General features: G+C 41.6%; 1 protein-coding gene across 7 annotated transcripts in view; it reads left to right on the top strand.

The window, feature by feature from the left end:
* Positions 1-380: 380 nt before the first annotated feature.
* Positions 381-17,659, top strand: part of TNRC6B (trinucleotide repeat containing adaptor 6B) — a 2,246,995-nt gene continuing 2,229,716 nt past the window's right edge. For 4 of the 7 annotated variants that reach the window (XM_069652930.1, XM_069652926.1, XM_069652923.1 and 1 more), the window contains exon 1: positions 381-573. The gene's annotated coding sequence lies outside the window, so the exon portion shown is untranslated. The other 3 variants (XM_069652927.1, XM_069652929.1, XM_069652922.1) reach the window with 2 other exon arrangements.

The raw sequence follows: 17,659 nt of genomic DNA, 5'->3' as shown, positions 1-17,659 counted from the left end.
GAATACAAACGTCATGCAGCAGCTGCGCTGAAGGCACCAGTCAGAAGGGAAACTGCAGCGACAAAGCGCCCGACCAGTTTGAAAGCCGAAGTCCATTGGCGGGAACGTTTTTCCTCTCTAAAGGGAAAAGGGCAGTAAATAGCGGCGTATATTTCACAGGAAATCACACCCCCTCCCCCTCTCCCAAGCAACCAATCCTCGCCTGAGATGGCACAGACTGGCAGGCGGCCTGTCAAATTAGAGGAAAAGAAGGCGGTGGAATGCTTCGGTCTGCGCAGGAGACTGGGGCACCACCTTTTCTAATCTGACTGACGTTCAAAGGAGCGAATGGTGTTGAAAAGTCTAGTGGACGGACAGGGATTCACCCAATGGCATTCCAAGACCGCTCCTGAGGGAGCACCGCTGTGTTGTGGCGGAGGCTAGAGGGGCGGAAAATAAATAATTAAAAAAACAGTCACCGAAAAATCCCCGGAGGTGCAGCGAGCCTGGGGTGTTTACCCACGGATTTCCGTGGCATAGACTGAGGCAGGCGTGGTCTCTGAGGAGAACCCAGTGGGACACACTCGCGTTACGGTGCGTACCTTGGTGACTGTCCAGTCTGCGCAGCGACTATAGTGAGCACCTTCGTGAGAAAGAGGACAGGCCCGCTTTCACTTGGTTTTGTTCGTGACTGTAAGAGAAGGACGAGGTCATTAAGTGAATCAGGTGCGTTATAGGTGATATTGGCCGAGATCGGATTCCCAGGTTAGTGTCGTCTCCACCCCCTTTCCCTTGGCTGAGGAGTCGGATCTGCCTTAGTGGAGCATTTCGTGGGCGGGCCCCCTGTCTGGGTCAAGGGTGTTCTTGGCTGTGAAGACTTGGGTTAGAAATGAATCCCCTTGTGCAATTCACTTGTTATGAGAACAGTGTTTATTTCGGGGTTGGTGATTCCATTGCGATTTTGGGGTTCTGGTGCACGATATAAACAACCTTTATGCATCGCAAAGAGGTGTAGAGCGTCCTAGTTGATTAGAGAGGACTGACTGGGACCTTTTCCATCGGTTTGCAGCGAGATATGTTATTGAAATCATAGCAAAACGATGTTTTTATTATAAATTTAGTGCTTTGAGGTGAAATCGTGAGTTAACACAGACCACCGACGTAGGACACAGCTGACATTTCGCTGCACGCTGTGACAATTGGTAGTCGTCTCTATTTAGTCACCGCAAATGCTCTTGATGTGATCGCCACAATGGTGCCTTGGTGTCAAAGTATCCTCGCCATGTGGGTTTAAAAAAAAAAGTAACGATATTCTTCTTATGGGCTGTTGTGTTTCACTTTGTGGCATCACTCTGCAAGGGTGCACAGGATTTACAAATTATGCCGATAGTATGACCGAGTGATGGGTCCACAATATGATGTTACTGTGTTTTACAGTGTAATGTAATGCTGTTTTGTGGTAGTATTGTAATGCGTAAAATCCGATATCGTGATATTTTGCATTGTTATTAGTTGTTGGTGCCAAAACGATGTCATTGCTGCCGCAGTGGGGATGTCTAGTGTCAAAAAAGATCTTAAAAATACACACTTGTCCTAAGCAAGGCATTACTTGCACTGAATTTATAAATAGTTATATTCATATGGGTTTGTGAACTTGGAATGTATTTATTTATTGTGATATAGTTTAGTTTATAAACTTTACACAAAGTACAAATATAAATATCTTATGAGCATAAGAGTACAAATAAAAATCACATTAATTGTATTTTTTTTTTAAAAAGACAGTAAACAGCAAATATATAACACATAATTACCTATGCAGCCAATCCTATCTACAGATTATTCAATTGAAAACTATTACTTAAAATGTTATGTCCAGTCTGCCTTCAATTCTCAGCCAGATGGTATACAGAGCGATCAGCAGGCGCTTACTGTTAGTATTAACACAGTGATTCCAGAACAGATCATCCTTAATGTAGTTCCTAGAATGGACAAAGCCATCCAGCAGATGGATAAAAGTGCTCGCCATCTCAGGGCATTCAGTCAAAAGATGCTTTGCTGTCTCCAGCTGATCTTGAGCTTTACATAATCGGCATGTTCGCAAATTGGCAGCCAACTTAATTTGTCTTCCTGTGACCATCCTTGTGGGGAGTTGTTCCAGTCTAAGTAGCAAAATAAACCATCTTAGTCTGGGTGATGGACAAATGGTCAGATATTTCTGAGGTTTCTTACAGTCATACAGTCTATATTGTACAAACCTATAACTACGCAATCTCCTCAGGTGTTCGAAATTCTCAGTCCAATCCCATAGGTCTATGCGTTTACAAAGAGCCCTTTGTACTTTATCCGAGTACTCCCCCCTCCCTTTCTTGCCACCCGATATCTGAATATAATTTAGTCATCTGCTCAATGGTTGACATACCCAGATTCTCCCTAGCCAGTTCTTGATAGACAGCCGATAGTAAACCATTCCTAGTGTCACGAGTCATTTTTAGATATAATACAGCGCGCTTCTTCAATACTAGCGCCTTGAGAGAGATCAGGCCCAATTCTAATCTTATTATGGCCATTGGTATACAAGGCAGTAACCCAAGAATACTACGCCAGAATTTTCCCTCAATTACCTGTAGCCAGCCTAAATCTATATCCAGTAGAGTTTCTAGTCCATATGTAATGGCCGGGGAAAATGCCTGTAAGTATAGCTGCCGAATGCCCCACAGCATATAACCACACTGCTTCATCATAAACCTGTGGAACAAGGCAGTCATTTGTGCTGCTCTAGTTGTACGCAGTTGTTTACAGTCCCCATAGTCACCCGTTGCTTCAAAATCTATACCAAGATATCGATATTGGGAGACATAACTGATGTTCAATAAGCCTACCTGAAGTGAAACACGGGATACTCTCTTTTTAGTATATCTCATGATTTTGGTTTTACCCAAGTTAATACTAAGGCCATTAACCTCTGCATACTCCCAGAGCGCTGTTGCAGATCGGCGTATTCCACTAATAGCATAGTCGAAGATCGCCAAATCATCGGCATATGCTAAGACAGAGCAGCGAGCATCACCGATTTTGGGGGGACAGTTGTTTACAGCAGCTGTTACCTCGGGAATATCATAAACATATAAGTTGTAGATTAAAGGGGCTGTGACACAACCTTGCTTCACACCCCTGTTTTGTAGGATATTAGTCGTGGTATTACCCACTTGATCTAATCTCAGTTTCACTGAGTTATTATGATGCAATAGTCTTAAGTAGTATATAAGACCTTTCGGACAACCCATTAGTTCTATTTTCCACCACAGCCGACTACGGGGAATTGAATCAAAAGCCGCCAAAAAGTCTATATATAGGGCATATAACGGAGGAGCCCCTGCTCTTAGCGCTCTGGCTCGCAATAGGTCCATGACCATAATATTGTGGGAAGTAGAGTACCCCTGTCTAAAACCACTCTGGAATTTAGACAAAACGCCAGATCCCTCAACCCCTGCTTGCAGTTCTTTTAATAGTAAAGATGCAAAGATTTTTCCAGTCGCATCAAGCATTGATAGTAACCTATAGCTACTCGGGTCAGATCTAATCCCTTTTTTAAAAACTGGGATCAATATTGCCGTTTGCCAGGAGCGAGGTATGTTTCCAGATTTTATGATTTTCTCAAATAATATTCTCAGTAAACTGGCCCAAAACACGGGATGTGATTTAATAACAATGTTGGATAATCCATTAGGTCCCGGTGCACGAGATGATTTTATCTCTTTAATTTTATTTAAGATAGCTTCGTATGAAATATCGAACGGAGCCACCACCGGAGGACAATCCAAAACTGTTAATAAGTTATCCGTTGTATTCCGATTTTCCAGAAAATTTTCCCAGACTCTGGCTTCAATGGGATTAATCAAAGTCCCTTTTTGCGAGCAATGTGCCTCAGCCAGCAGGGACCAAATATTCCGCGTATTTCCTTCACATACCCTCTTCACCATTTTTTGCCATCTCAGTATGCTCTCTGCTCTTTTCTTAGCTTTAATAGCTGCTGTGTATCTGTTTTTGATCCCTCTAACTGTTGAGAAATATCTATCTCCCCGGGCCATGTATTTTTTGGCACTACGGTGCTCAGCTCTAAGCAATCTTTTCATATCTCTAATGGCTTTATCATAGGGCAATTTTTTCCCCACCGTACTTGTCATAACTGCCACAGGTGATGCTGCATGTCTTTCAGCAAAAGCCTGCACCCAATCCTCAATATCGTCCATTGATAGCTCATTAAAGTTAGGGAGCTCACTATAGTCTGCCACCCCAAGGCTTCAATTGCCAACGAAATATTTTTATCCGACCAGATAATTCTAGTACCGGATCTGTTGGTTTTGACCATACCTATATTATTGGGCAGGACCTGTTCACTGAAAATATTGATCATACATTTTAGTGCAGCATGGTCGCTCCATTCATTGGCAGTCACCGTCATATCTATCACCATTTGCTGAATCCCAGGACATACAAATATATAGTCCAGAACACTACACGAGCTCCCGTTTGACCACGTGCAGTGACCAGGACAGTCCCCGGTTGTTCTACCATTTAGCATTGCCATGTCCCAGGAATCAAATAGATATTCCCACGCTCCACCTTCATAGTTCCTCTTACTGTGGGGCATGGCTCCTCTTTTTTTTAGTCTAGGGTTCTGCATATTACTCTCTTGCCCTAACATATGGCAATTAAAGTCACCCACAACAATTACTCCTAAACTACAGGATCGAAATAGCCACTTGGCCAATAGATCCTGGAGGGAGTCCCGCAATTGCTCACTCAGCCTTGCCCCAGGTGGATTATATAGATTCACTAACAGAAAGGAGCCCCTGAGGTCCTTGAGGTTCGGAATTACTTCGACAGCTAACATGTTGCTCTCAAAATTACAATCTGTTTGGAGCCTATTGCATTAGTCACACCTATAGTCAGGCCACCATAGGGCCTACCTTTTTCACCCCTTTTTGCTGGCGAGTGGTATGTCGAAAAACCATCCAATATTAAACGGTCAATTGCCCAAGTTTCTTGTAGACAAAAACAACTGTAATTATCCAGAAGCTTAGTAGAACCCTCCGGGGATAGAAGGTGGGCAAAACCTCTGCAATTCCAAGATAATATAGTTAGTTCTCATTGGTTAGATATAATCTCTGGGAGTGCTTCTGCTATCCATTTTAGCATTTGTTGGACATCAGATGCAGCGATCTTCTTATCCTTTACAAGGCGTGGGCAATCTGCCATGGCCGGGGCAGGATCTACATCTTCTGTAGGGCTAGTCAGATCAATTTTATTAAGATCGGCGTCCACCTCCACATCAACTGCCTTTAATTCCTCTTTGTAGGTCTTTAGGAGATCGGCTGTTGCCAAAAACTTGCAGTGTAATGCAGACACTCTAGGGTTGGGGCCTTTCAGGGGCTCAACAAATACAAAATCATCCGATTTGAGCACTCGCAGTTGTGGGACAGAATCGAGTCGTATCAGAAGTTCAGATCGTGATCGCCATTTCCTACCCTTGCTATGAGATAGATTCTTAATCAAGCATATCCTGCTTCCTTTCTTCTCCTCATGATTTTCCAATGCTGCTGCTACTGTGCATTCTGAGCAGTCTAAGTCCGCGGGCAGATTGATTGTTACATCTCTATTAGCCTCTCTTTCAACAATCTCATCCGACTCCACATTCTTTGTCTCTACTTCTAAATCCTTGTCCAACCCTTGTGCGGGTATTAGCCACGTATTTGACACGTTACATTTGGTTGTGCTATAGCGAACCTTAAACATATTTTTTTTAACACATAGAGTGACTATTTTTACCACCCCTCCCCGAGAAAATGGTACTAAACTATGATTATTATATACTAGCGCACTGTATCCCATTTTCTACTGATCGGTTTTCCTTTTTTTTTTTTAAAATGATCTTACGCCCTCACCTTTGACGTTTGAATGCTATTGTTCTAAAAGATGTCAGAAATTGGCAACAGTTAGTGAGTGTCACAGGGTGCAGCGACATGTCAACTGTGTGCTGCCGTCTGTGGCGTGTAGTCTTGAAGTTTGCTGTGAACTGGTGTCGTTCGGCCATGCTGTCGGGCTTCCGATATATACATCCGAAACAACATTACTGTGCAGCCATGCGCGTTATTGCATCGATAAGGAGAGCCAATCGCAAAGACGTTAACCCCTGGCGGTCTCGCAGATCTCTCCGGGAAGGCATCATAATACATAAGGGCTGCCTTGGAGGGCCATAACCTCATCTATGCACGTTACTTGGCGTTATACATTTTGGTACATATTGGTTGATGTCCAGTGGGCGTCTCGGTGCTCATGGGAGACCTAGAGCATTGTGCGCTTAGATTCAAGCAAGGTGCTCAAAGTTTTAATAAAAGTAAGTTATGTTTTAGTTTGTGTATACACTGGTAAATCCGTTATGATGTCTGGTAACATCTGAAACTTGATCTAAGAGGTACTGAAACCTAGTTGTTGAAGCCCCAATGTGGAAAAGAAGAATTGAAGCATTGTTGGTGAATAGTGAGCCAAATAAGAAAAGCAAGCTTTCAAGGCGTTATAGTTCTAATAGCTGCTGCCAATGTTAATTGTCAGTAGGCGGCTCCATATTTCCTCTGAGAACTTCAGGTGCTGCAGTAGTGACTACATTGTTACGGTTACGTGATTCTTTACATGGGAACCTGAAAATATAAATTTGCTCTGACTTTTGGTGCCGTCCATGAGACCTCACAATTTGTTTGTTATCTTGGAGCATACATGCCACGTTTGGGTAATTTTCATGAAGGTGTTCATAGTTTAAAAACTGTTTTTTTAAAAAAAAAAATGCCCACATTTGCCTTCGCTGAATGTGGTTTTCTGTAGACTGATCAAAAATAACCACCACCGGTTTTGTGACAAATATCGCAAATTGTCTGTTTTTAATTTCAGAGATTTTTGGCATACAGCTAGACCTTATGGAGACCTGGTGGACATGGCAAACATTTAGAAATTGGGCAATTTTCGGTTATTCATTTTTCAAAATGTATATATTTCAGGCGAGTGTGTCTCCACATTATGTACATGCAGAATTTACATAAAGAAACTGAATACTTGTACCCAAACCAGCGGGTATGGTGACTTGGAGAAACAACAAACACCTTCAGAAGCTGAAAGCATGGCAAGCATGCACAAAAAATAACAAGCATTGACAACAGTTATGGCTTTTGTGTAGTCATGGTAAAGGCACCTGCCAGGCACTTCCATAGTGTTATTAAACTGGCCATTCATGGTAACTGGTGCAAAATGGTGCGAGGACACGGGTATCTAGTAGCAGTGCCTGGCAAAGGCCTTAAACACAAGTTTCATTGTTAGGTTTTTCTGTTACATTTTCACTATAATTCAATTATTTTGCCTTCAAATACAAAAGAAAATGGCTGGCTACTGGGTCACACAATGAGCTTTTTATTAATGTGAGTAAGTCTAAAATTAATTTGTTGAATTCTATCTTTTGACTGGAACCCTTCCTTAATATAGTGGGTGAGAATGGGCAGTCAATGAGGGCAAATAACCAAACATCCACAAGCTTGGCATTTCACCTCACGTTCTCTCCTTCTTAGCTGAACATTAAAATAAAAAAGAAATTGCAATCAATTAAAGTTGCTACCATCTTTAAAAACGTAAGTCTATACATTTTGGAAATGCAAAAGATAACTATACTACTACACAACACTCAAATGAAATATTCGGTAGTTTAACCAATATTATAATTAAAGAGTGCTCAGAAGTTTTGGAGGTGCTGTGAAGTTGCATTTGTAATGTGGTGGATTTTGTGTTGGGGAAATAAGTTGATCTGGAGTTTGTTTGTCTAAATGTTGACATTTCCTACATTTTGTTTTTATTTAATTTTATTTATTGTTCGCTTGTTAGGTGACTATACCGGAAGTAAATGCTGTTTCAAAGCGGCCTTGGGGCAACAGGGAGAGGACATGGGAATGAGAAACAATTTAAAATACATAAACAAATTAAATACAGTGATGGAGGGGGAAGGATGAACCTACTATGCCTTGTGAGTATTCAGAACGTGCAAGTGCAGAAGGGAGAGGGAATGTGATAGGTATGGGGTGCTCAAGGGTAAACAGGTGAAGTGCACTGTAAGGTAAGTGCGATCCTCCTCGGGTGGAGGGTGAGTTGAGGCAAGTGCTGAGAATAGACAGAAGCTGGGCCGATTTGGTGTGGGAGGTCAGGGCTCCGAGGATGCATAAGGGCCCTGGACACCAAACGAGCAACTGTGAGATTAGCAGAGGAGGAAAGGAGTAGGTAAAGAGGAAGGTCTTGAGAATCTTCTGGAATTTAAGAAAGTCCTGCTCAAGACGAAGAGGGAAGGGGAGGATGTTCCAAAGAAGGGAGCCAGCCGAGGAAAGAGATCGGCCACCTGCCCTCTGTTTAGCAAAATGCTTTACACACAGAGTTGGTGCCAGAGGAGCACAGAGGTCTAGACTTTGAAATAGTACGTTTTTCATACTAATTCTGTAATAACGTTGTTCTCATGCAGAGAACTTTACAAAGGAGAGTTATTATGACTGGAGCACCTCAAAGATGGAGTACTACAGAAATAACAGTGTGGTTGGTTTTCAGTTAAGCGTAGATCATACAAACTAGGATGTAAATGGGACAATTGTACTGCTGTTTTTATTTGCTATCTGTTGTATGCTGGGTCTGTGGCTAGCTTGGAATGCTATGATCGCAGATAGAATCTCTAACTCATGGCATTCCTAGTTGGATTGAGACAGAGGAAAAAGAAGAATGTAAGTTTATGAAGGAGGATGTGGGGTTGTAGTCAATTCGAATAAACTTCTTCAATGAACTGCAGTAGAGCTAAGTGCAAAGTGGGAAGAATTCTAAAGTGCAAACCATAGCCAGCAAGGCCATTGTGGCACTAAAAACTGGACTGAAAAAGTAGCCCAGAAGAAAAAAATAGAATAGGAAAGTTTTCAAAGATTCATGAAAGGCTAGATGATCCTATAGCGCACAAAGAGCGAGGGAGTGGAATTGTATTCCAGAGTTGGGCAGCCGCAATAGAAGAGGCGCGGCCGCCCAAACTCACTGGCGCACTGAAAGCGTGGAACTGAAATACACAATGCACCAGCAGAACATGATATGGAAGATAGGGAGAGAATTTGACTTGTAAATATTCAGGCCATAGAAGGCGCAATGAACAATACAAAGGGCTTTGAATTGAACCCGCTTAGCAACAGGGAGCCAGTGGAGAGAGGAAAGAACAGAATAAATGAAGGCACGAAATGGAGTGCTTTGGTGCCACTCAAGCCGCTGTATTCTGCAGGATTTGGAGTTGTTGGAGAATATAAGCTGGCTGTACAAAGGACAGTGATTTACAATAGTCAAGAGACCCACATACAATGGAAGATACCACAAGAGGGCGAAAAGATTCAGGAAAGTGGGGAAGGACTTTGCAGAGAATCCTAAGCTTAAAATGTTCAGTCTCACAAAAAGAGCTCACCTGAGGAGTCATCGAAGAGTGGAAGACAACTTAATTCCCAGATTTTTTGTAATAGACACAGGCTTTGGAAGAGGGCCGTGCACACCAAGAGAGTGCCACCAGAGGGAGTGCCCACCACCAGAGCCTCAGTTTTATTAAAATCAAGGCATAGCCAATTGTCGCTCATCCATGTGTTGACAGAATGAAGGCAGCAGTGACAGCGCTCAGCGGTGTCAGGGAGTGAGAGATCAAGGCAAACCAAAATCTTGGTGTCACCCGCATAAGAATAACAATGAAACCAAAAGAGTGCACAAGCTTAACCAGAGGTTGCATGTAAACATTAAAAAGCAGGGGGAGATTGCAGATCCCTGAGGGACACCACATGTGACTGGAGCAGAGGCTGAGAAATAAGTAGAGAGAAACAGTCTTGAGACCAATCGTCTAAAAAAGGAGAAGAACCAGACCAGGACCGAGCCTGAGATGCCTGCTGACCGGTCCAGGTCATCTACGACATACACTAGAACTGACTTGGTACATCGACCGGGCCGGAAAACATACTGAAAAGAGTCAAGAAAACACAAATCCTCAAGAAATGAGAAAAACGGAGGTGCAACCAAAAATTCCAATAGCTTCATTAAAAAAGAAAGAGAGATGGGAAAGAGAAGTGGATCTAACTAGGGTTTTTTAAATAGAGGAATGAACAAAGCATGTTTGATAGATGCAGGAATGAAGCCAGTAGAAAATGAAAGATTTACTGCGGATGACACCAACAAAGCAATAGAAGGCATGATCTCCTTGAGAATGCCCAGCAGGATGGGGTCCGAAGGTGAGATGGATTTCAGGCCATTCGTGGCCCGAATAATGTCAGGAATATCGAAAGAGGGGACTGTAGACCAAAAGTGAGAATTACTGGCAGAAGCAGAAAAGATCACAGAGGAAGAGGACTGTCCGCCAGAATCAGCAATTTTCTGCGGATTGGCAGCAATTTTTTTCCCGAATGAACAAAGAGTCGTAGAGGGATTGCGAAGGGATAATAGAAGAGGAAGAAGGATCAAAATATAAAGAGCAAACCAGCTTAAACAACTCCTTTGGTTGATTACCTGGAGATTTAAAATGAGAGGAAAAATACATCCGCTTAGCTTAAAAAATAGCAGCTCGGTAAATAGCGGTGGCCTTGCGCAAAGATAGCCGAGCAGAGGGGCTATAAGATATACTCCACTTGCGTTCGGCTTGCCTGTGCAAAAGACATAGATTTGCCAATTTAGAAGAAAACCATGGCTCCCAGGTGAGCCCACAGGGTTTAGCTTTTCTTAGGGTTGCAAGTGAATTGGCTATAGATAAAGACAGATGAAAGGAGAGGTTCCTCGCTACGCCCATTCTGAATTGCAAACGAAAGAAAAAATAAACGATGAAGAAAACCAGGTAGTGATGGGATTCATGGAGGAGTGCATACTGTTCTGCCACACTTAAAGTAAGGTAGGAGAAAACCCTTACCCTGAACGAGGGATACAGGTACTTTGTGTGCGCTGCACCTTTAGAAAATGGGCAAGCTGCTCATGTCCACACGCTGCTTTTTAGATCAGAGTCTCACCCGCATGAGCAGCGCACACGGCGCAGTGAAGACTAATATAGAGGAAAGGACCACCTCACACTTCTAGAGCCTCAAGCACACAAGCGTTGTGTTCCCTAGAAACAGGAACGTTGAACTCCCCAATGGTACCTGTCCACTGTAGGACACTTTCATAGAACCCATTCTGGAAAGCCACCTATACTTTGGCAGCGCTGGAAGGCAGAGTTTGACACATAACATACCTTGAAGCCATTGTTGGAGCCAAATTATCTGCAAGTAGAAGTAAAGCCCTATTCACACACATTCTGTTTTCAGAGTTGCAAGAAGTATGTAGACATCTACCACCCATGTTGGAAGACTAAGAAGGGAAAGGCTTGAAGGTTTATGAGGAAGTAGTGGCAGGGTGGAGAAATAATACTAGAAGAAACAGAGCGTCACTCTGGAATGCACAACTTTTAGAGAGCAGCAACCTGGAGAGTCAATAGATGAATATATAGCGGCACTTAGGGGAATTGCTACACGCTGCAATTTTGGTCGGTTCCTAAATGAGGTACTCTGAGATCAGCTGATGGTTCACATTGCCAACAATCAGATTCGAATTGGAGTACGGGAAGAATCTGAACCATTTTTTAGAATAAGCCATTCCTATCGTGAAAAGTATAGAAAGGTCATCCAGTGCCATGCAAGCTCACACAGGACAGAAAAGAAGCCAAAACACAAGTATGTGCACTGCACGCACAGCAGACGGACAACACAAGTCACGTTGAACACAAGGTGCTATTTTTGAGGTGCAAATGACCAAATGGGTATGCTTGGCTTTTGTACGGAAATGCAATAGTTGTGGAAATGAGGGGCATTTTGCAAAAGTGTGGAGGAATAGATTCAACAGAAATAATACTAAGGGAAAGGCGCAGGTAGTGGTTGTAAACAAATCATCGACTGACGAAAAAAGAAAGGAACCTAATGATGCTATCCAGATGCAACATTGAAAGGATATATTGGTGTTATGGCATCCAGATGAAGATGCCAATGAATTTGCACATATTGAAAGACCTGCGTGTAGAATAAGCATCGCTAGGATAATGAAGGAATTGAGGGTCGTTGCACACTATTTCCAGACACCCTGATCAAAGGCGAGTTAGAATCCAAACTAGGGTGTCTTAATGCTACCACCATAGCTCCTAATACCTACTCAGGGCATTCCATAGGATTACTGGGGGTGTGTGTGAGTAAATTAAAATGCAAGGACAGATAAATAGTAGGAAAAGTTAATGTATTAGGTGATGGACTCCCCCCCCGCCCCCCTCAATTGGCGACATCGGGCAAATGATGTCGTGGATCTAAAACCTGACGCGTGTGAACAAGTATGGCCGCCAGGGAGGGAAGCTAGCAAAGTGGTGCAGTTAATAATGGAGACATTTCCGGAAGTATTTTCTGATTGGGCTAGCGCATTCAAAGGGTACCAGTATGACCTTGCACTGAGACGGGTAGTGGAGCCTGTTGGGAGCAGGGTTAGGAAGGTACCCATGCGGTTATTGGGTCCCTTGGAAATTCTCCTTCAGGACATGCTCAGGCAAGGAGTCTTAGAAGAAACAGAGCGTGCGTGATGGATATCCCCAGTGATATTGATTATTAAGTGAACACCACTGGGGATGTGGGGATTTTGTCTGTGCTTAAACATAAGAGAGTTTGTAGACCTTCTAGGTGTCGATGCTAGAACAGTCAAGGAGATGCACCCATAACTTGACATAACAGAGATGTTGTACAAGGTTAAAGATGGTGCAATTATCTCTGCAATTGACTTAAGAAGCGCTTTTCTTCAGATTTAGTGGACAGAGAACTGCAAGCACCAACTACATTCATCACTCCATGTGGATTAAGTTGAATATGATGCCGTTTGGTCTGGCGTCTGTCGCATCTGTATTTCAGAGGATGATGGGGAAAATTATGCAAGGGTATATTGAAGGGGAAAGTAAGGAGAACTGGGGGTCGTAATTGAGACAGTGCGCTAGTTGATAGCACAGAAATAAAGGGGTATGGCCTGCTGCAATGATACACTTCCACTGGCGTCCCCTAGTAAACAGTACAGGTATACATAAAAATGATATTGGAAGTAGAGGTTCAGTGCGCAGATCCCCAAAATTCTTGTAAAAAGTCCATATGACAAGTGAATCTGGCTTCAAATCCCAGTTTAATGGTTACTAGACAGCCAACACATGTTTCGACCTTTCATGTCTTTCTCAAGGCTGTACGTAAATCAGAAAATAATATAATCAAATATACAATACAGGATCATGAACAAAAATGAATGGAACATTCCATTTGCAACATGACCAAGGAAAAATGACATACCAGTATTAGGTGCATGATTGAAGCCAATAGATAGAAAAAATTGGGAAAAACTGCAAATTTCAAATCGTAAAACGAAAAGATAATTCGAGTTAGTATGGGCTACATAAGCATCATTGCTATAAAGTATCCAATTTGACACTATTGACACTAAGGAGCATGTGGGAAGTTGCTACATACCGTGATTCAGAATGTATGGTGGACAGATTGATAATTTTCGCAATCAAATTGTTGCCTGCAATGGTAATGAAATATCCCTTTTTGGTAAGTACATTAATACTGAAAATGGCTTTTTAGGGTTGGGTTAAAGATAATAAATAGCAGTATAAATAAAAGAGTTAGATTGACTCTCCCGCCAATGGGTATGTGTCTTTAAGAGTGGATGGATATCTACAAAGTAGAATATTAAATCACACATTTCAGTGCTGCTATATATTGTAAGTAACTTCAGAAAACCTATTGTTCAGAAAAAGTAATATACCTGAGGCTGGATAGCTGGTATGAATTAAGGGGTCAAATCCCCATGGTTGATTTAGAGCAGGTAATCCACACTGGCGCCAATAAACACATCCAGTGTTATTCGCAGTGAAATGCGTGACGCGCCTGCGCGTGTGATGTCACGTGCACGTTTTTGCGGGTGATGTCACGCACGCACGGCCCTTAGGTGACGTTAGCATGCATAATAGCATACGGCTCGTTGTGAATTAAACAAACAAAAGGTTAGTAGGATGGTTAATCACAGCTTCTCAAGTGCATGCTCCTGAGCACTCGTGAAGTTAAATAAAATTACATCTATGTGGAGCCATAATGCGTGATAAAACCTGGCTGCATTGGCAGCCAAGATGTTATATTTAGCTTCCATTTGACTAGCAGATGGGCATTGCTATGATGTTCGTGTGTCATTAGACACTTGTTATATGTTACTGTTGTATGGTACCATTATAAGTTAATGATGTGCAGATTCCCACAGCTCTTTTGAGTTAAAGAGAAAAATTCTCGGTGTCATCAGTATTAATGAAACAATATATAAAACAAAGAATGTAGAGGCTGCTAGGGTAAGTATTTGGCATCAGAAAAGAACACCTTATTACTTAGGTTCAAATTTTATACAGCGGCTTAGTATGCGTATTTCAGAAAAAATAAAATAATAAAATTGACCCTTATAGGATGTATAGCGATTAACGGATGTATATAGGGTAAAATGTTATAAACAAATGAACAGACAAAACATGCTATATCAACACTGTCACAGCAAGTGTATAACCAATCATAGATAATACACATTACTAAGAAATAAAGCATGTGTTATCAAATGGCAAGGCAAAACATGTTGCAAATAATATATGGACAGAAATGCTAAACAAAGTCATCTAGTACATCCTCAAAGAAAGACATGCATTTTATGGTCCGAATTCAATCCAACTGTAGTACATCTGAAATGACATAAGTTTACGTTCAAGCCTCCTAAGTTTCATGCAGAGATTACCACCACGTTTATTAGTAGATGCCCTGGCCAATCCCAAAAACCATATGTCTGATTTATTAGCTAATTGATGTTCTGTTTGCCAGTGTAGGCCAACTGTAAATTCATACCGGTTTTGTTGAGACTTGATAGATGTTCTCTTATACAAATCCTCAACTGCCTAATCGTACTTCCTATGTATAATTTCTTACAAACGCAAATAATTCCGTAGACCACAAATTTTGTTTTGCAATTAATAAGATCTCTAATTACAGTTTGTATCCCATTCTGATCTACAAAAGTCTGACAGTTTAGATGAGCCTATTGGCACTGGTTACAATTGCCACATTTGAAAAACCCTTTTGTTTGATTCAACCATGTAGCTTGCCTTTCTGTGTCAGGAAAATCAAGGAAGGAAGGACTAAGTCTGTTACGAAGAGTATTCGCCTTAGTAAAAATGAAATTGGGCTTGTCAGAGACATGGCGTAAGGTCTGGATCCAATTTTAACAAATTCCAGTGTTTAGAAGCAAGTTTGTACAAGGTTGAAGTGTCCCTAGTTTACTGTGCAATTAAAGAAACAGGTCTCTGTTGAATATTCACATTAGATTTAGTACCCAACAAATCCACCTGTTTAGCGAAATGGTATTTGTCAGATGCCTTGCATAGTGAAGAAGCTGAGTAATAAGCTGTGTACATTCAGTATGGAAATCTGTATCCTTTGAACAGTTTCTCCTTGCTCTGTAGAACTCACCACAGGGGATGTTATGTATAGTCGCTTTTTGGTGACAGCTTTTCGCATGTAAGATGGCATTTACAGATGTAGGTTTGCGAAAAGTTCTGGTATGTAGTGTCGTCATCCTCAATAAAAATATAGAAATCAAGAAAAGTAATCATAGTAGGGCTCGAGTGACCAGACAAAGTAATTTCAAAATTGTTAGTGTTCATGTAAGAAACAAAATCTTCAAATGGGCTATTGGTGCCTTGCCAAATGATAAGAACATTGTCTATGTATCTTTTCCAACACACTAGTTTACTCTTAAATTCAAGTTTGTCAAGAACATGGGTTTCCTCGAAATGTGACGTGAGCCAATTTGCCAAGGATGGTGCAAATATGGCACCCATGGCAACACCTTTTGCCTGCAAGTAGTACACATTGTTGAAAAGACATGCATTGTTTTCAAGGGCAAATTTGAGAAAAGATTTGATCATTTGTATGTGACAATGATAAGACGCTGATGTATTTCGAAAAACATAGTCGATTGCCTGAATGGCTAAATCATGTTTGATGTTAGAATATAATGCTGCAACATCAAGGGTGGCCAGACAAAAGGAGGGTTGCCATACAATAGTTTGTAAATATTGTAAAACTAGTGTACTATCCCTGATGCAGGTACTCATGTGAATAACGAAGGGCTAGAAAATCTCATCAAGGTACTGCGAAATGGCTTCAGTGACCCATCCGATGCCGCTCATAATTGGCCTTACTTCTGGCAAGTTGTAAAGTGCTTATGTATTTTTGGCAAAAAATACAGAGTAGGTATCGTGGGATCAGTGATGGTAAGGAATTTTTTCTCATCATCTGTTAGAAGTCCAGACGCATACCATTGATCAATCAAAGATTGTAGGTCAAGTACAATTTGTTTGGATTTTTACTGAGTTTGGTATAAGAATCTGGTGTCTGTAAGTGTTTCAGTCCCATCTGAATATAGCCCTCTGTGTTTAGTATCACAATGTTGCCCCCTTTATCGGCTTCCTTGATGGAAATAGTAGAATCTTCCTCTAGTTGTTTCAATGCTAGTGATTCTCGTGCGTCCAAATTAGAGTGCCGCATTTTATTTGATGGATTATGCAAAAGAGTATGTAGATCCTTAGTCATAGCGTTGTGGAAAGTGTCAATGATAAACTACCAAAGACCGGTGTGAATTTAGAAGTAAGTTTGAGTTCTTTGATGTCTAAATGCCTAGTTTAGACATGAAGGTCTGACATAATTTGCACTCTAGTTGGGGGTAAATCTGTGGTAAGAGATACCAATGTCTCAATGTGATCAATATCCAGCATGGTAGGGTGGCTAAGCGGAGATACTTGTGGTTTAGAAGCAAATGTTTTAACCTGCGTTGCAAAAATAAATTTTCATTTCAATTTCCTGGTGAACTTAAAAAGATCAATCTGGAATTGGGCAGAATCTGTGCGCTTGGAAGGAGCAAATGAGAGTCCTTTATTAAGAACCCTCATTTGATCATCTGTCAAATTGTGGTTGGATAAGTTAACAACTAGATTAGCCTGAGTTACCTGTTCAGCTGTTTCTTGGCATTTAACAGTAACATATAACAAGTGTCTAATGACACACGAACATCACAGCAATGCCCATCTGCTAGTCAAATGGAAGCTAAATATAACATCTTGGCTGTCTATGCAGCCAGGTTTTATCACACAATATGGCTCCACATAGATGTCATTTTATTTAACTTCACGAGTGCTCAGGAGCATGCACTTGAGAAGCTGTGATTAATCATCCTACTAACCTTTTGTTTATGTTTAATCACCAACGAGCCGTATGATATTACGCATGCTAACGCGTGCGTGCATGACATCACCCGCAAAAACGTGTGCGTCACGCATTTCACTGTGAATAACACTGGTTGTGTTTATTGGCGCCAGTGTCGATTACCTGCTCTAAATTAACCATGGGGATTTGACCCCTTAATTCATACCAGCTATCCAGCCTCAGGTATATTACTTTTTCTGAACAATATGTTTTCTGAAGTTACTTATACATAGCAGCACTCAAATTTGTGATTTAAT

Source organism: Ambystoma mexicanum, chromosome 3q (assembly GCF_040938575.1).
Source record: "Ambystoma mexicanum isolate Mex_15411 chromosome 3q, UKY_AmexF1_1, whole genome shotgun sequence".
NCBI lineage: Eukaryota > Metazoa > Chordata > Amphibia > Caudata > Ambystomatidae > Ambystoma > Ambystoma mexicanum.
The sequence above is the reverse complement of the archived record's forward strand: the minus strand, read 5'-3'. Positions and strand labels throughout refer to the sequence as shown.